The sequence below is a fragment of the Colias croceus genome, chromosome 22 (genome assembly GCF_905220415.1).
Source record: "Colias croceus chromosome 22, ilColCroc2.1".
Classification (NCBI taxonomy): Eukaryota; Metazoa; Arthropoda; class Insecta; order Lepidoptera; family Pieridae; genus Colias; species Colias croceus.
Window position 1 is genome coordinate 2130731 of NC_059558.1, and position 21615 is coordinate 2152345.

The window sequence follows — 21615 nt, forward strand, 5'->3', positions numbered from 1 at the left end:
CTCACAAAATACTAAACTACCTCAATACTAAGTGGAATTTAACAAATATGTATAATAAACTAGCTGTGCCGCGCGGTTTCACCCGCGTGGCTCCGCTTCTGTTGGTCTTAGCGTGATAATATATAGCCTATATTATCGTAGATAATGTAGCTTTCGAATGGTAAAAGAATTTTTAAAATCGGTCCAGTGGTTTATGAGCCTATTCATTACAATCAAACAAACAAAGTTTTCCTCTTTATAATATTAATGTAGATTATCAAGATACGATACCTTTACTAACGTCCACATAATTTTACCAACCTGCCTTTCTCTTTAAACTTCGCAAATACACGTAAAATCATATATAAACCGCCTTTGTTCAAAAGTAAACCGTGCTCAGAATATCGGTCAATGCATTGGCTTGAGTATACATTTAAGCTTTGAGTTATCTTCTTATAAATCCGCAATTCACACCAAAATTAGTCACATAGTGATAATACCGAATTTATATCGCTATACCTAATGGCCATACTCTCGTCATAGATCAGTCTAAAAAATTTATTTGATTAAAAAAAATTGGATTGAACGAACATTTTAATCGAGTTTCGAGTTCGAGTGATCTTTCAGATACACGCCTAGTGATAGAAGATAGTAAGATACAATATTTAATAGTAAATTCCTTCTACAGGGATATACATGAAATAGATTCAGATCTTTTTTAGAAAATATAATTATGCTCGTGGATATTATTGTTCGCTAGACCCAATAAATTGCATGTACATTCAAATAAGTTATCACACAATCACTACAAAATTGCAGACAATACTTTTCCTACAGCGTAAATAGAATGAGCATTCTCCGCCTAAATTAAATGCATACATGAACATCGTCGTAAGTACATTACATATTTAAGCTATACAAACTACATAGTAGTAGTAATACAGTAACCCAAACAACAAAATTGAAACTATTGACTCCGAAGTCCGATCCGATCATGTAGCAACTCCCAACTCCCAACTACCAAATACCAATACAAACGTGGTTCAATACAGATTATAGTTAACCGAGATAGCAGCTGTTCAAACTATTCAGTTAAGTTAACCGGAGCGCTAACTTGTTGACGGTTTGGTTAAATTCAATTAAACTAAACCAAACTAATTGTGGGAGCTTTGGTTAGGCGGTTTCAGACGTGCTGCGGTTGATACGTAGTTTATTAAATATAAACTTTATGCTACTACAATATTATAAAACGCGAAAGTTTGTATAAGGATGGATGAATGTTTGTTATTTTTTCACGAAAAAACAACTGTACCGATTACAGTGAGATTTTGTATATAGGTAGTTGAAGACCTAGAATAAGACTACTTTTTATCCCGGAAATCCCACAGTAACAAGAACTATGCGTGTTTTTCTTTGAAGATGCGGGTGAAGCCGCTGCGGCCGGCGGAAATCCAGTTAACAATAAACATTTTTTATAGATATTGGAAAATAATTATGTCTGTGTCAAGATAAAATTATTTAAAAAAATCGTCGCCAGTAGAAATATTACGTCTGTACGTTATATTACGTATTACGTTTGTACGTCTTATTTCTCAATTTAAAGTTTAAATCCTGACAAGTAATATACCTACGTATTATATAAGTTAAAACAGAGCTTTTAAAAGCCCAGCAAAAATATTCAGACATACAAATACTTACAGAAGTTTAATATTAAAAGCTACGAGTTTTTATTCTCTTGTAGGTCTGAATTCACCTGTGCCAAGCTTCATTAGAGTTTAGACTAGTCTTTTTGTTAGTACTGTTAAATCTAGCAGCTGTAATTTGTATAATATAAAAGTAAAATAAGGTCTATAATTTTATTCGTCCAAGTCCAAATTATTTTAATTTAAATAAATAGGTACATAGAGATCTGGTGAAATAAGTAATAACGAAAAATACAGGTGGTTACAATGTTAATTAGGTTTAGGATATATTTTTGATGGTCTCCCGGATGAATATAATATTGCAGTAACAACGAATAAATAAAACAGATGTTAAATACAAATTATCAAATGTGTATTTTATTTCGACTTTTCGGCACTTTACGGCGAACGTTGTTACTGGGAGATGTACATAGTGATTAAATGGTATTTTAAATTCATCTAAAAATCTTTGACTTCTATTTTTTTATGACAGAAGAGGCAACAATGCAGATGCGACGCCTGAAGGTAAGCGATCAGCGTTGCAAAAATTCTAAATTAAATAAATGCTTACAACTTACAAACAAGAAGATACTAAGTTTAATTTGCGCGAACGTTTGCATCTATGTTTACTGTGTAAGCACACGCAGTCAGTGTGAAGTAACCTAATCGAAATTTGATTATTCACATAGGTATACATTGGTTGTTGCAGATTTATATGGACAAATTGTTGGAGCTGAGCAAGCAATGTATATTGCATGTACAGTTATCCTTTGTATTGAACTTTGTCGCTTTTGCTATTTCCTAGAGGCTTTACCACGGCTTAGCTAAGTCACGTTGTTATAGTTATTTATGTAGTGGTGTTAGCACGTTTTTATTTAGCGTGGTGATAATGAATATTGGTGATAATAGTTTAGTTTGATGATTTAATTACAACAAAAGTGTATTCGATGATGAACGTGCATGAACGTGCTAGTAATTCATATTGATGGACTTGAAAAAAAAGTTTTTCTTTAAATTTAATTAAATTAAATTAATATAATTAAATACATATTATAATTAAATTAAAATTGTAGATATATTAAACCCTCGATAAATGGGCTATCTAACACCAAAAGAATTATTCAAATCGGACAACACATTAAACTCGAAAGGGCCTTTGCGTGTTGGATCCGTGTCCCCACATAAGCCTTCCAAAGACCGGGTACCGTCCTTCTGGTGGTACCCGAGTATTATGGAGATGAGAAACATAATAATAATTAGTACAATTTGAATCCGTATTTCCATTTCTCATTGAGTGTCTCACCTCTTCATTGCCATTCAGTATTTCTTACATTTCTTTTTAACCCTCTTCCAGTCCACTTCTTGACTAAATTATCTCGGTAAATAGACTACAATAATTAAACTATCCAATACATGACTAGGTTAGCGATCGGACCGAAAGTGACTTTCATTATTTAAGTGGGTGCATCTTAATGACGTCCATTTATGGCCACTACTCTCTCCTATCTGATAAGATTGTTTATTTGGAATTGCCTATGTTTATTCGATCTTTACAAAAAGACTTAATTTATTTAGTTTTCCTTAACACAAATGAATGTAGGTTTATTCATCGCGTTTTAGAAATGCAAATGCTTAATGTTATACAACTGTGTAGGTGTGAAATAAAGTTCTGCTACTAGGTATCTATACTTTTTAATAATATAAAGTTGAAGAGTTTGTTTATAAAAAAAAAAAAAAATATTTCAGAACAATTCACACATGGCACGATCTAATCCCATACTAAGCTTTCGCTTATGTTATGGACACTAGATGGCTGATAAACATCCATATATAATTGTAAATAAATACTTATATAGATAATTTACACCCAGACACAGAGCAAACACCTATATTCATCACACAAATATTTGCCCTGGGTGGGAATCAAACCCACGACCTCTGGTTTTGAAGGCAGGGCCACTACCAACCAAGCCAACCGATCAGTCAGATATTTTATTTAGACTATAATATTATAAGTTTTATTGAAATCTTGATAGTTGGAAAACAAGTATCACTAAAATCAAAACTTGCATAAAATAAAACAGAAGATATATGTGTATATTATGCTAAAAAGATTACACTAGGCTAAGACTATGGCAAACAACAATCAACTATAGGTTTGTTGATTGTTGTTTCACAATCGAGGTTGACAAACACATAATAATATCATCAATATAAAAAAAAACATAAAGTCCAATTAATTCACAACAAAATTCGTGGAGTAAAGAATAAAACTAGTAACAAATGGTTAACAGTAACATCTAGTTCACAGAGATTTTGCAAATTCGTACGTAGAAAATAATAAAGATAAGATCTTATAAAGTATTCTGGCGACAAAACAGCTTAAGAATTTAAACCTGAAACTTTGAGGATACTGAGAAAAGTGTATACTATTCCGTTTAACGATAATGTCTTAAAACTATTGAAATTACTTGATCTGCATGTTTGCTAAAGTACCTAGGCACTTCCTACTAATATTATAAATGATAATACAATGAAATTAAGCACACATGTAGAGGGTAACTTGGATTAACACATAGGATAGGTTTCATCCCGGAAATCCCACGGGAACGGGAACTATGCGAGTTTTTATTTTCAAAACGCGAGCGAAGCCGCGGACGGAAAGCTAGTCGATCATAAATGAAACATAGAAAATTAATTTGCTTCACTTGACTGTGTGCTATAATATATCACCTCGCTAAGACCATCAGGAGCGGAGTACTGCGGGTAAAACCGCGGAGCACAGCTAGTTGATCTTATTTGGAAACGGGGAAGGTGTTGTTTATTGTTGTGTAGGTTGTTTTCCTAATTATCTATATTATGGGGGCGAGCAAGTACCTTATACCTTGCAACCAGACTTAAATATTATCATTTAATGATCCGAGTCGTTATACAGGTCGTAATCGTTAAGAGTGCACAGGCGATTATTCCGTAACTATTGCAGATATCAAAAAACTTTAAACTGATATTGATATATATGATAATGTAACATTTTTGGATATTTCTCTTTTATTTTTAAAAAGTTATTTTTGTCATTTTACTCATTAGGTATAGTACTTTCAATATCAGTTTAAAGTTTTAAGCTATTGCATAGCTATTATCGTGGGCCTTGAGCGCGGGGACCGAATCGAGAAATTCCGTAACGAAAAAACCTCACGCTCCCCACTCCGACGGGCGGAGGTGTGGCTTGAAGGCATAGCATGCAATAGCTTTACCGCGGCAGTCCCCGAGTGCCACACGTCGTTTTTTTATATCTGTAATAGTTACAGAATAAACGCCTGCGCACACCCCGGTATAATGTGCTAATTTCAAATTGAAAAGCGCTGGAATAGTATTAGATATATTCACTTGGCTTGTGTGTTCTGTACACATCATTATTCAATTAAACATCTTATAATTCATCAGACTTTCATCTCATCTGAACGCAAGTCTCATAATCTCTAGCAAATTAAGTCTGATCAAATTCAAACATTTATTCAAGTAGGCCTCTTGAATTGTCGCACTTCTCTACGTCCGTTTCAGAAGCTGTTTGTTAACCGATTTCATAAAGGAGGATGTTCTGAATCCGACTGTATTTTTTGTTTAGCTTCGTTACCTCAGAATTTTTGAAGATTCTTTTTGAAGTGAAACTTCTTTAGGCGCGTCGAGAGGAACATTTCAAAATCGCGTCATGGCATTACCCTCATGTGATGGAGTAAGGCGACGTTTTGCTATCTTTGGATCTCGTCAAAGAAGTTTCACTTCAGACACGTGTGCTCGGCACACACACGCATTTGTAGGTATGTGCCTTCAGTAGCTTTTACTAACATACAAAAACACAAATGTTTCCTTCTATTATTAGTTTAGATAGCCTCCGTCCCATAAAGTAAGTTTTAATAAATTATGTGTCATGCTTGGAAGTCATACGCATACTATAATATATATTACAAACACGGTAATTAAATATCGTAATGTCTGTCACGCTGGTCCTGAGGTAATAATTTTAAATGCATATTAATTCTTATAATTATTTGAGCGGTCACCTTTTTTTAATACGGCGTTGTTATTTAAATAAAGATCAACAGACTATTCAAAGAAAATCTCTATTATGTAGTTTTTGTTGATGTTGTAAGTAATGTTCTTATGAAACTTTATTATTTTAATTTAGCAGTACTTAGCCATTATATTATTTTTAGCTGTTTTCTCTTAAAATACAACGTTTTCGTGTTAAACCCTTTCTTTGACACCATTTATAACAAACATAACAGTTATTATTACACCAGTATATTTACCATGTGAATGTAGGTCAACAGTGGTCACAATTTAATTCCTTATTTTATTTCTTACTTATGTACTTTATGATTTCTTCACTTATAATACCTTGTTCGAGCTAAATGACAGAGATAATCAAAACAACCTAAAAATATTAACTAATAAATAGATGGATAAACAGTTTATTCGAGGAATACATAAAACAATAAACGCATTTAAACAGAAATAATAAAACAAACGAGCACACAATAAGCAAATATTAAAAACAGAAGCCTTTATTATGTAGGTACCTCCTGTGTTCCTTAAAAGGTTATAGCTCAATACTACCACATTATATAGAAAACTAGCTGTGCCGCGCGTTTTCACCCGCTCCTGTTGGTCTTAGCGTGATAATATATAGCCTATATTACTCGTGGTCCGTGGATAATGTAGCTTTCGAATGGTGAAAGAATTTTTAAAATCGGTCCGTAGTTTATGAGCCTATTCATTACAATCAAACAAACAAAGTTTTCCTCTTTATAATATAATATTATAGTGTAGACTGTATATTTGTTAGACTGTGATACTACCAAAGGAACTTAATCTGACATTTTGCCAGCACATCTGTAATCTGTATCGTCTTTTATTTAAATATGTAAAGGTGGTTTGAGTTTGATTTTTGATCGGTTTGAATAGATTTGGTTGAACTATGTAATTATTAGTTACTGCATTAGGAATTATTTTCATATTCCCTTTTTGAGTATACGTCTCTTTATCCCATTGAGCCCCGAGCGGCCCGATCGGACCATGACACAATAGATTTTCTATTGTGTCGTGGTTCGGGGTCTGTGATTCCGGGGGCTGAGTTATTATATTATAGATACTCATTGATTAAGAATAATTTAAGCACTTCAAAATCAATGTACTTTTCCCACCTAACTGTTATCTTAAAGCCGGTTCACAGTTACGAAATTTTAAACTCAATTAACAAAAGTGTTGTAAATGCATCATTAATCTCCATAATATAGTATTGATTTACTACCCGCACCTTGTTTAATTAATCAAAGCATTCATTTATATTTTCAAGCATTTTTATTAGATGCTACAGTAGTTTATTATTTCGTTTTGACATGTTTAATATTATTCGAACTGAATTAAGGAAAAGCAGTGGTGGCTCAGTGGTGAGGTGAGAACTTCAAATAGATAAGGTCGGAGTTCGAGACCAGGCAGGTTATGTAGGAAATAAATTGGGGGGACGGGGGAAGGGGGGGTGATTATGATGATTAGGTAAAATTAACTTGGCATTACGGATTTTGAATTCGTGTAAAAGATTTCGTTCAGTGTCTACAACTTCACTCTTACCGAAGCTCGGTATGATAAAAAACATTCTCCTTCAAAACGTATTAGGTATTTCTAGTTTTTTCGGTTTGTTCGTAGACATTATGGATGTTGAATAAATATTGAAAAGTTCAAATTTGTTGTTGACTTTTTTCAAGGATTTCAATATAATAGGCTTTCTTCTTTATTACACATGCTGATAAGTAGTTAGTTCATTAAAATATTTGGTATCAAGACATTTTCAAACGTAGTATGCATTCAAACTTATGTGAAATCTCATCAATGAGGTAGCAAGAATAATAATTAAAACAACTTTTATAATATAGCGCTAAGTTCTGTATTACCACGTATAACAATGTGGTACAAATCAAATCTATGAGGCAGTTATTTGCAATCAAAAACCAAAGAAATTGGAGAATTATAATAAAAGGATTCCGTTCCTGACCGCAAAATTTTTCTTTTTAAATATACGCCTAATGAATAAGGTGCCAATCAATCAGAGGTTCATAATTTTCAATTCAGAGGTTTTATAATCACGGTGACTTTGCGTATAATATTTTGATCTTGATTGCCAAAATGTATTTCTGATAAAATCTGCTATTTGAGTGGTAATAAGGAAACGGCATTATGTTTATATTTTATTAACGAAAACCTTTTCAAATTGTCACGGGGAAGATTGAGAAAGGAGTAGTTAAAACTTTGATGCATGTTTGACAGATCGTATAAGATTAATTAATTAGATGTTTTTGTTACGTAGGTAATTCAACCTTTTCATTCGCTTTTTTCAATTTTTTAACTTATGAGGCTTAATCAGTTTGTGTCTCTTTAAATAAATCGTGACTTTTCCTGTTAAACTTTTTGACTTGTATCTCCTATTTTCATTGACGATTATTAATTGAAATTTATAGTATTTTATAGGTATTTGAGTTGAATTTACTGCCTTGCAGACATACTTACTGTTTTATAACAGATAATGTTATTGTTATTTCAGATTGTACTTTTTTGAAGGTTCGAAAGTAGTTTCTAGGATAATAAATCTAATTTAATCCACCCAATTAAATCATAATTGATTTTGGATACCAGGCGCGCATAACAGCTTAGCAGCTTCGCGTCGTTTGAAAACGCTTAGAAAACTGAGCGCTGGCATCGGTCCTCATTAACCCACATGCTGGTCAGTGAAAGATGGAAACTAGCATAGGTGGTATAATAATGTGAGGAGGTACTGCCTCGGGTCCAGTTGGCACCGCGGCGCCGCCGGGTTCAGACGTGTGCTGTGTTTGTTAAGTGTTTGTGTGGACGTGCGTTCGGGAATATTTTGAGTAAGTTTTTGATGAGTTTTAAAGAATTAAAAAACGGATGTTAATTTTTTAGGTGGAGTAAAAAGTTTTTGAATTTGAAGGAGTTTTGAAGAACAAAAATATTTTAGGAAAAAAAATTAAAAATTCGTTTTTGGATGATTTGAAAAAGTTTTTTGATAATGCATGGTAAGAAAAAGTTTAGTATAAAATGGAAGAAAAAAGTTTATCACAAGTCTTAATAAGTAGGTACAGGGATAAGCTCTTAGCACTATCTTAAAATATTCTATTCAATTTATCGACACAATAAAACTTGGAGTGTAGGTAGGTACTTTCTTTGTAGACATTACCAATTAATGTCGTCATAAACAAATTTAAAAAAGGAATTAAGTATTAAAATACGCTTATGAAAAATACCGATTGTATTTTTCGGAAATGCACATAATAATATTTTCGACCGACTTACAAAAAGGGGAGGTTCTCGATTCGATTAATTTTTTTGGGTTTGTTACCTCAGAACTTTCGACAGGGTGAACTGATTGTAATGATTCTTTTCTTTTCTGAATGCTGATGTCTTCCCTATTAAATATTGTCTGCATCAACTAACAACTTGACAGTGGTTTAATTTTTTTTTATTTTTTTTCCTTAAACATGAATAATAATAATAATTTCGTAATTCAAATAAAAAAGGATACGGTTGACTTGACGTCGAAGATATTTATAGTCAGAATGTATGTAGTTTCGCAAAAAGAAAAATTTAACCGTGCAAATACGCGGAAGTTCAATAAATGTTTATATTGAATTTATAGACCATGTTTATTGAACTGACAACCTGTTTGTTTAACCACTGCGATATAAGATATTATAGCTCACTATATAACAGAAGATTAAATCTTGAATAGCGTAAACTATTATCTAGATAATAAAAGTTTTATGAATCTTAAAATCGAAAAACGATGTGATGTGGTAGTGTAGTATAGTTTAAAAACATATAAAGTAACTATTTTTAAATGTATGAACTAGTATGAATTTTCGTGGAAGTTTAGAATTTTTTTGTGTGAAATAAAATGTTGTGTGAAATAAAGTGGTTTAGACCAATAACTTCAGCAGGTATCTTATTATTGTAGGGCCTAAAATATATTTTATATAGACATTATAATAACCCGTATTTTCTATCAAAAATTGCGATTATCGAAAGTAATTTGACTTATTAGTTTTTTTTACTCAATTACCTATGTTTTTTTTTCATAATTGGCTTAAAAAACTTGATGAAAATGTTTATTGAATATAATTAATCTTTGTGTTTATCTGTGCCTATGTATCTACAGACTTTCTGGAGAACCAGAAAAACAGGCCACTTAAAATGTTGCTAGGTTGACTTGCATGCACAATTTACAGTTTTTCGTTTCACTTGATTTTTTTTGATGCGATATATTATAGTTATAAGAGTAGCTGGTAAAATTAAAAGTGGATATTTTTTAATTTTTATGACGTACCTAGGTAATTGCTATTTGAACAGTTTTAATTTTTATTATCACCTATACTTAATTATTATTAGTTCTAAAAAAATATTGGATTAAAAAAATGTTAATACTTAATCCATTGAGCCCCGAGTGGCCCGATCGGGCCACGACACAATAGATTTTCTATTGTGTCTGTGATTCTGGGGGCTGAGTTATAAAACAACAAAATGTAAAGAAAAAGTTGATTTTGACTTATTTTCTGTTACAATAATTATCATCAGAATTACCTATATTATAACTTATTATATTCATGTTGATAAATATGGAGCTTTTCATCAAGAAATTTTATTTTAAGGATTAAAATGAGTTGAAACAATTCCTACGATACATCACACGTCAAAATCTTCATTCAGAACTCTTAATCTATACATATAATAAATCTGTAGAAGGGTCAATTCTGTACATTGAAAATATTGAAAAAATAAATACCAGGGGGTGTTACTGGATCGATACCAAACCCAAATATGTGATTAAAAAAATTTTTGTCTGTCTGTCTGTCTGTCTGTCTGTCTGTCTGTCTGTATGTGAAGGCATCACGTGAAAACTAGCGGTTCGATTTCGATGAAACTTGGTATAATTATACCTTATTATCCTGGGCGTAAAATAGGATACTTTTTATCTTGGAAAAATACGTAGAAAAAAAATTAATCTTAATTTTTCAGTTTTATCCATAGACGTTGTTCCGTAGAACCGCGAACACACGTTGCGTATTATTATAAGCCTAGCCGTATTTGGGAATTGGGTCCAATAGATATTTAAGATGTTATTGTCAGAGGTTAGGTACCTACCTCTAAATGGAGAAATAAACCATCCACGCGAAGACCGACATCCGCGCGGACGGAGTCGCGGGCGGAAGCTAGTGATAAATAAACTTTCTTCCAAATAAAAAGTACCGCGTCTCAAAGGAATTGTAATTGATATAATCACCAATGGCATAATGCAGTAAATAAACAGGCTACTAATTAAGTTGTCAGGTCACTGAACCCTGTAAACGAAATGACCCAAATGTACCATTTTTGGCAACTTGCATTACGTGGGACTGACAGACAGACGTTTTAATCCTTTTGAAGTTTGCGTTTCGATACATCATTTTGCAGCGATCGTCTTTCGTTATTTCTTTTTCTTGATTCACTATAGCTGAGACTTCATATTAGCCCTACCCGTTCTGGGTAGGGCTAATATGAAGTCTCTGTCTGTCTCATCACTTTTTTACTAAGTCTCATCATCTGGTCTCACCACTTAGTTTCATCACCTGCTCTGATCACTGTCTTATAGAAGATATCTGCAAACAAACACGCATCTGCCCTGAGGTGCCTTATATTACAATCTCGACTCGTTGAAGTAACAAATGACATTTTTAGACCCTCAAGCGTAGAGTGAACAGGTATCTTCTGGGGAAGCGCGTACTACCTTAGACCACATCTCAGCTTAACATCAGGCGTAATTAATTCAGGAGTAATTAATTATTATTATTGTAATACACCATCACTTAAAGCTTTGTCTTTTTTTCGGGATTAACTAGTTGGTTGAGTATATACCTAATAACTGATCGTAGTTGCTTTCTTTTTTTTTTGGTACCAAAAATAGAAAATACAATGTTATCACTGTCATCGACTTAATTTATTTATTTTATACGTAGTTACTTAAATACCTTTGGAACTTGATTATTTTCTTGACAGAGAGATTTTCGGAGACACTAAAAAAAATCATCAATTTTTTTTCGAAAATGATCTAAGTAGATTCGTTCGAAAACTTAATTCCTCGTTCAGAAACTGCTGGTACGATGACCTCCTTTGATTCAATGGTGAGATTAGGGTCACGCGTCGAAAGTATCTAAGTTCGATACATGTATATCCGGTCAAGTGCAAATTCGCTTGTTTATGTACACAGTGCCGGGTTTAAAACGCGTTTAATATAGTATAAACAAAAAAAAATGAAATCGACATGTTTATTGAAAAACGCGCGTCTTTTCTATGACTGCAGAAACTTATTTTTTTAGATAATAATACAAATGTAATGTTGTTAAAAAATACTAACGGCAGTCCGTGGCTTTACGTGAGCACTATAATCCAGGCTATAATTTATTACCGCATCTCCTAATTGTCAGAAATTTGTCAGCTTCTCTTGTAAAAGCTCACAAATTTCACGTTTATAATAATACTAGATTACCGCCCACGGCTTCGCCCGCTTTGTCTAAAACCTAATAAATTATATACTAAAACCTTCCTCTTAAATCACTCTATCTATTAAAAAAAACCGCATCAAAATCCGTTGCGTAGTTTTAAAGATTTAAGCATACAAAGGGACATAGGGACAGAGAAAGCGACTTTGTTTTATACTCTGTAGTGATTAGGATTAAAGAAAAAACTTAAATAATTCAAAGTTGTCATCATATTATTATAATACATCGTTCCTCCAAAAATAAGTAAATTAATACAAAAATTATGCATTCTGAATTACGCAATGTTCTATAAGGTCATTGCACGATCTAGCGCGCTAGATCTGGTTTTATATCCGAAATATAATTAATTGGTCATAGTTATGCTAAACAGATGAATTTCTTGTTAAAAAACTGGAAATGTCTTAAAGACTCTCTTCCTGTGTGAGTTGAAGTTATTTTTATTAGTGTTTTATTTTAAAGGTGTATATTATTCGTTTCCGAAGTAGGTACAAGCTTTCTATTGATAAAGTATTTTTTTAACTCGAAAAGTTTTGTGTTAAAATCTCATTCTAAAATTGAAACATGCATAATAAAGATAATAATACTAGGTATATTGTAACATCTGTCTCCCCGTGACCACGCTCGCTGGTTTGGAGTTTGGTTGGAAGGTTTGCTAAACGTTTAAGATAAAATATAATGAATAGATCGCGTTTAAAATCCGTTAAAATCTTTAATTTCTAAAATATGTACAAATTACAACTAGCTTTCCTCCCGCGGCTTCGCCCGCGTTTTCAAAGAGAAACCCGCATAGTTCCCGTGGGATTTCCAGGATGAAACCTATCCTATGTGTTAATCCAAGTTACCCTTTAAATGTACAGTGCTAAATTTTATTGTAATCGGTTCAGTAGTATTTGCGTGAAAGAGTAACAAACACACACATTCTCACAAACTTTCGCATTTATAATATTAGTAGGATACTCGCGTAAAATCCAACACATGAAAATTCAAAATACTATAAGTCAAAATATGATTATAGCATACTTTATTTTGTAATCTAAGATAGCATACTTATAGCATCGTAATCAGTATTGCCAGTCCTAAAATGAGTAATTATGGTGTAGCGGTAAAAGCCATGCTTAATGTTGATTGGAGGTCGCGGGTTCGATTCCACAGAACACATTCAGTTCCGCTCTATTTTATGGTTACTATTATACATACATTAACGTCTATTGCTCGTTAAAGTTGCATTAAAAAATGCGTAACTGTTTTTTAGTTTCGTTAATTATGTTTTGTTACGTTTGAATGCATCTGTTTAGACAATATGTCATTGTATGGATTTGAATAATTTAAAATGTATGAGGAAAAAAATTAATAAATTTACATCTTTTTAGATTTAACATCATTATTTTTTTATGATAAAAAGTTCAGAATTACTGTTCAACAAGCATTGTAAAAAGCAAACATAAATTTCTTAAAATTAATTAATGTTTTAATATGCAGTTCAGAAACAAGACAATCTATTTATATCATGCGTACTATTCTTTGACTGGCCAGTTGGCTTGGTTGGTAGTCACCCTGGTCCCTGCCTTCAAAGTCTCTGGTCGTGGGTTCGATTCCCACCCGGGGCAAATATTTGTGTGATAAACATAGATGTTTGCTCTGTGTCTGGAATCCATACTTACTAATATTATAAATGCGAAAGTAACTCTGTCTGTTTGTCTGTTACTCAATCACGCCTAAACTACTGAACCAATTTGCATGAAATTTGGTATGAAGATATTTTGATACCCGAGAAAGGACATAGGCTACTTTTTATTGCGAATAAATATGTACCACGGGCGAAGCCGGGGCGGACCGCTAGTTATCTATATAAGTAATTATTTAAAATTAAATTAACTATATATGTATGTTTATCAGCCATCTGGTTTCCATAACACAAGCGAAAGCTTAGTATGGGATCAGATCGTGCCGTGTGTGAAAATAGTTCCGAAATATTTATTTATTATTCTTTATCGTGCATTTATATATTATAACACAAGTCATTTAAACCATAAATGGAATATCGCCTTATTCGAATAGAACTCGATTTATACACAGATAATAAATAATAAACCCATAAATACATTTCACCTACATGTAATGTTTTCTGTTAAACAATCCGTGAAATAACTGTAAATGCAACGTAATATTGCATAAAGTCATAAACTGTTTACCATAAACATGGGCATATTAGTATTCATGAATTTGAGTATTGTATAGAACTATATTTATATTCGTTCTATACATCGTATTTGAAACTCGAGATATATTATTGATGGAAAGTTGGAGTATCGAATGTGGGATGCTTTCGTTGAATACACCTTTTAAATTGTTTGGTATAACCTAAAATTGTTTGATGTTGGGTTCCCTTTTCCTAGCATGGTAATATGATTTACTACATAATTTTATTGTCCATTCATAATTATTATCCCGATTTAAATGTTATTTAGTAAATCTATTAGTTAAAAAGCTGAAGAGTTTGTTTGTTTGAACGCGCTAATCTCAGGAACTACTGGTCCGATTTGACTACTTATCGATTATTTTATCTTTAACTAGCGGTCCGCCTCGGCTTCGCCCGTGGTACATGCTTACGTTTTCTCTCCATAAGAACCATCCTCGTACTTCAAGGAATATAATAAAAAAAGAATTATCGAAATCGGTTCAGCCGTTCTCGAGTTATGCGCTTACCAACACATTTTGCGATTCATTTTTATATTATAGACTAGCTTTCCGCCCGCGGCTTCGCCCGCGTTTTCAAAGAAAAACCCGCATAGTTCCCGTTTCCGAGGGATTTCCGGGATAAAACCTATCCTATCTCTCAAGTTGGATCGAACTGCACATGGTGTGCGAATTTTATTATAATCGGCTAAGTGGTTTAGGAGTCCATTGAGGACAAACATTGTGACACGAGATTTATATATATTAAGAGAAGATAAGATCTTGTATTCATTTAAGAGTTTTGGAAATGATACTCTTTCTTTTCTTTCTTTTAATGTAATTTTTTAAACAAATATTTTTCTATAACGATCAACCAAAAATAAAACCGTAATAAAACAATACATTATGCATTCTCGACTATTCCGTTATTCCAATATGATAATGTTTGCATTTATTCATAGCTCTGCGAAATAACACATTCTGCTGAAGATTTCATAAGATACTATCATGCTTCATTTGGTTAGATTGTTAGATACGAAATAAATAACATTATTGTATTTATTTTTGTTATTATAATATTTTTTTACATAAACATAATATCTACGCTTCAAAGTCAGAACTATTTTTGTAACATCGGTTAAAATGTTTTTAAAAAAGATCAAACTTAATGGACTTGCCAAATCTGTATAAACGTCTTTTCGATTGGAATTTTAAAGTAATAAATAATAATAGGCAGTTGTTAAAAGTTTATTCAAATAAAAATGTTTATAGTTCAGGATACATCGCCCATTTTTGCAAGTGACTACTTTCAAGCTAATTTTCCGTTTGTAGCTTTATTTTGATGAGACGCCCAATAATTTCGTGTACGAAAGTCTCGATTGTGGTAGCTAACAGAGATAACAAGGATAAAATTTTTTGATTTGATGGTTCTCAAATATTTATTACTAACTGAATTTTTTTTTGTTCAATCTCAAGATAATTACCTAAATTATTGGAAAAAATATTTGTCCTACAAAATCTATGGTTTGTTCAAAGAGTCCCCCTTTCCAAAGTGTATCGATAACGAGGTCATCATAAATGATTACTAACAAGCTGATTTTTTTGTTTTCACTTAGTTAATGTTTATATAATTCAACAGACATATTGTCCTACAAATTGCGTAATAAATATTTGAGAACCATCAAATCAAAAAATTTTATCCTTGTTATCTCTGTTAGCTACCACAATCGAGAGTTTCGTACACGAAATTATTCGGTGTCTCATCAAAATAAAGCTACAAACGGAAAATCAGCTTGATAGTAGTCACTTGCAAAAATGGGCGATGTATCCTGTACTATTACGTTAAGAAATAAACGTTCCAAATACAAATATTTGAAACTTTATTAGTACGTATTTTAATACGACTTTTTTCTAAGAACTTCAATTAATTTCAAATGAAAGAAATAAATTAATTCAAAACTCAATAGGTACTAAGCAGTAAGCGTATTTCTAAAAAATCCTGCCTTACCAACGAAAGATTTAATGCTTTAAAGTACTACGGGTTCTTTCCAAAGAGTTAAACGTTAAGAGCCCAGGAGTTCCAGAGTCATTAAGGCAAATTATAATACCTTGAAACATTAAGCCCTCAATTATGGTAACAGTTAAACGTAATGGTCAATAATTGCCATGGTGGTGTCACAAAATACCTAAATTTGGGGATATAAAATTGAAAATCTGACATTGAGACGAGAAAAAAGAGATTTGAAAAGCCTGTATGTAATCGAAGTTAATGTGGGTCGTCCATCAATCATTTTATACTCAACAAACAAATATAAATAGAATATTTTATCATGGAATGCATTCGGAGTTCAGAATTAGTTACGTTAACATTCTTTACAAAAATAGTCTTATCAACCACAACATCAAATTCTATCTCTCAAATACCAAGAACTAAAGCATCAAAGCACCCTTTAGAATCGTTTAATATTTTTATATCAACATAAGTATTAAACTAGTCTATTAATAGACTATCTAATAAGGCTAACTGACCACTCCAGTCTAGAAAAGGCGTCACTATATGTAACTTTTATCGGTTCAATACCATCTCTCGTAATCGATTTACCTTCTCGTTTTATGACTAATGAAGTTTTGTTTGCAGTTTTAATGATCTGCTCAAGGAACAGTTAATCTGGCTATTTATATCTAATATTGACTAACTGTATCGTAGATATGTGTATGTGTATGAGTTGAGTAGTCATTGGACTTTATGTTTGATTTCATCGGGTTAAAAGGTGGCAAATGCTAATGTTAATTTATCGTCTACAATAAACTTGATATCTTTGAATTTGATCCTAAGTTATTTTGTATAAAATACCTATCTTATAGACTTCCTAAAAACGCAACAGTCAAAATAAATCTAGCGCTGTTTTCTTCGATATAGTAATTTTTTCTAATCCTAAACTTCATATCGAAAAAAAAAACAGATAAGACACCAAACGTTTTCAACGACTTTATTAATATGAAAGAATACTTCATAAAACATAAACCTAGCGTCAAGAGCTTTTGCTTACACAGTTAAACTGAATATAAAATCACATTTACGACCCACAATGCTCTGAAACGATGCCGTAATAACGCAAAGGCATTAAACTCGTGAATCTGACGCAGCAGTGTATCAAGACTTTGAACGTTTTTTCTCAACTTTTACCAAACCGGTACTAGGCGATTTGCTTTCGATGTTAGCGAAATAAAACTTTTTCCGCAATCCCATGTCAAGAATTGCAAGTTTCACTTGTCGTTCAGAATATCTAAGTGCTGAGAAATTCCTCGTATATATAAATGTTACACTTTTGAATTGAAATGTGTTTTATGTAAATGTGATACGGATTCTGGTGCTTAGCATAGATTATGTTCATTATAATATTTCGTAACCTAGTTTCGTTATTAATTATTAGCCGTTGTTTTGATGTTGTCCACGTGAGTTGTGTGGGTCAACTTTATTCTATAATACTTTGTATCTGATGTTTTCCTTGAAGAGTCTGACTTGGAATTTTATATTGGTAGCAGCATTGATTTCTACTTAAACTAATAATTAATAATGTATTTACCGTAGATGTTATTGTGTACTCAATATTTATATAGATAATTGGCCATGTAATGAGTATAATTGAGGTTATAAATTCCAGTTCTAATAAATTATATCATAGATAGAGTTATTTAGGTCTGTCCCCGCTATTAGAACTGTGCGAGCCGAGTAAGTAATTACTAGCATATATTCTAAATTCCTTGGACTATTCTCTGCTGCATACTGCGGTAGGGTCAGTGATCTCTACTGTAATTGAATTCATGCAGAAACTTATCCAAGCGCTAAATCAGTACCGTAAACTTTACTTCTCCTAGCAACAAACTTAACTGTTTCCAAGTTTGATCCAAACAAAAACGATTATAGAAATAGGACCAAATGTAGATCCCTGAGACACGCCCACAACTGTATTTAATAAATGCGAGATATGGATCCAAAATGTTAATTCGTTTCGTATCGGAACAGCGCGCTCAGCTTTACTAAAATATAGAACAATAATGGACTTTGTCTAGTAGACAATAGGGACGATAATTTAATGGCATATTAAATCAAAAGCAGAGAAATAAATTTTGAACTGCATATTCCTATCTTTGTCCGCTCACTACAAATGTCCTGAGATTTTTTGCTGAAGGCTAATTAAGAAACTAGAATTCTATTTTTTTACTTTGACAGGATGAGACGTCTGTTTTGTAGTTATAATCTGGTTTAATTAACCCGGCGTCATTGTGGCTACTAAACAGAACTTGGCCGTTGTGGCCGGGTAAATTTTACCCATGTACATTATTGTGCACTGAATCAAGCTTATGTCATTATTAGTTTTATATAATAGGGAAATAGGTAGTTAAATACATTATTAATAAAAATCAAACATTTATTTATCATAAAATGAGCATATTACTCATCAAATTAAATCTTTTTATTCTGCGATATTTTTTTTAGAACATAACATAAAACTTTTATTCGAAAACATAACATAATATACATTTAGAGATAAAACATAAAATTTTCTTAAGAACATAAACATGAAATCATGAACTATATAAAACAAAGCTTATTTACTTATAATATACTTGTCCGCTATCGAGATCAACGCAGCGTTTTCTGACCCTGTGCGGACGTTGGTCCGAGGTGGTTGCGAAGACCATTTGATGGAATTGTCTTTACCAATATAAAACAGCTGGTTACTTGTTGAAACAATTACTTCTTGCTCATCATCGCTGCATTCCTGTTCCGTATCACTGCCTTGACTTCGCTCTGAAATATGGTGCGATTTCACCCTCGTCGTCTGAACTGCACTGTTCATTTTCACTGGCGTCAGCTTGTTCAAACAAGGCTAGCAGTCGACGTTGTTCGCTTTCGTAAGACATGGTTCATAAAACTTTGAAAAACGATATGCAATTTATCAATAAACAATAAAAAACAACAAACACGCTGCCTTTATAAACGTTACGTGGCCATTGTGGCCGGGTATAACTTACCCGCGCGCTCTTTACACATGTCTACACTACGAGGTGGCCGCAGCAACACTAAAGAAGAGAAGAGAATACGCGAACAGAAGTCAACGAGCCAGCTACTGTAACGGACAAAAGACGTGCGCATTTTGTTTTAAAATTATGACAGTTTTAAAATGAGTCGGGTATTAGATACCCGGCAACAATGACGCCGGGTTAAGATTTATATTAGAGATTTAAGCAAGCAAAAACTAGTTTATCATGAGAATGATAGCTATATTACTGCGAATGTTTATCATTTGCGTCTAGACTAGATCATTGATAATATCAAGTAAGGTTTTGAGGTGGAAAAAGTGTGTTTTTTATTTTAAATTTCATTCACGTATTTGTGGCGTGTACGAGTTTCAACAATGAGAAATTTAAAATTCAGTATTGTATCTTCGCTTCGACTTAATCAAGCCCATTCTTGGTGGTTTCACCGGGCATTATATCTCGAATTACCATTGAATATCAATTTTAAACCGTTGTCCCGGCAATCGCAACCAATAAACTGTCTTTGTGTGACTAATGTTGTTTATTTGCGCACTAGCTGCGTCCCGTGGTTGCACTCGCGTTAATGACTTTTTTGGTTCAATCCTAGTATTCCTGATCCTTAATATCATAATAAAACAGCCAGCCAACCAATTTTTACAAACATGCACTACATTTTTATTATTGGTATCAGAATATAGACAATGCTCAGGAAAATATAACCACATATAACCTTAATACAAGTAATCTACTCTTTATCTGCTTTGTCAAAAGAAAGTTTTTATCTTGTGATTTTTTTATGTTTGTCCTTGATTTTGGCAGCGGATGAACTTGATTTTTTTATTGATTCTGGACACGACAAAAATATGCTAAAACGGAAACTATAAAACTGACAAAAATGGCTTTTTAATTAATACATCGAACATTATTTTTATTGCTTGTTATTAATAAGAAATGATAATAATTAAATAAGAAATATTTTATTTTTGCAAGAACCATCTTTAATGTTATACGTATAAATTAATGAATTTTATTATAGTTCATTAATGTTAATTTATTGCGGAAAGGATTATAGGCGACAAATTACAATATAAACAGCTTTCCTTTAAATCTATTGACAGAATTAAATTAAGAATGATCCTTAATCTAAATTAAGACGCATAAGCTAAGACTGATAATTAAAAAAATAAGAATATAGAAGTAATTATATAAACAAAATGAAACTGATTCTATTCAAATCACAATCACAACAACAATTGTACCAACGAAGTAGTTAAATTGAAACCAATCTAACTTGAGCTCTCCTGTCCTCCTCCTGTCCAACCATAAACGAACGAACCTGTAGATCGCAGGTGCCATCAAAACTAGCTTTAACTCGTTCAATTTATCTTCATCTCCCTCCTTATTCACAACTTTTATAAGCCATAAATGTGTAAATGCATTCATTCCTTCAAATGCACTTAGATTAACGTCACCTTATATATCTTGATCATTAAAGCCGGCTACTTATGTACCTGCCCCAGGGGCAATATTGGAACAATCTCGGTTGCACTGCGGTCAGAGCAATTTCATCTGTTCTCTAAAACCGGCTTCTCACCTAGCTACCACTTGTTGGGGCAATTTCGGAGTTGCACCCTTAATTGGATCCTTAATTGTAATATTATACAGCAGGGGCAATTTAGAGAACGGAAACATTGCTCCTATCGCCGACCAACCGAGATTGTTCGAATATTGCCCCTGCGGCAGGTACGTGAGTAGCCGGTTTATAAGAATATGCTAGGGAGCAATAAAATAGTTTTTCACATGTTGCTAAATTGAGGCATTTAAACGTGGATTGACATGTAATAAAACACTAAATTCCAACGTGATTTGAATTTGAATGGCTGGGAATTTTTCATTATAATATCTTCGTTGGCTTGCAATAAAACCCATACTTGTTTAGATTCTTTATAAAGCGTGGTGGTGTTCGGTTTGAAGACATTTCTTGTGTATTTTAAAGCCAAGAATTTAATAGAATGTGTGCTTGGAATTTCTTGAAGATGCAATGTAACAAATAAGAATATGGTAGCAAAATATGTGATGGTAAAAAAATATTTAATTTGTTATTGGAAAAACATTACTAGGGTAGC

At 32.6% G+C, this 21615-nt stretch overlaps 1 protein-coding gene across 1 annotated transcript in view; it reads left to right on the forward strand.

Moving 5' to 3' along the window:
- Window positions 1–8492: 8492 nt before the first annotated feature.
- The window catches only part of LOC123701726 (agrin), a 56632-nt gene continuing 43509 nt past the window's right edge, over window positions 8493–21615 (forward strand). Inside the window, exon 1 of the mRNA XM_045649234.1 lies at window positions 8493–8587. The gene's annotated coding sequence lies outside the window, so the exon portion shown is untranslated. The remainder of the gene's footprint in view (window positions 8588–21615) is intronic.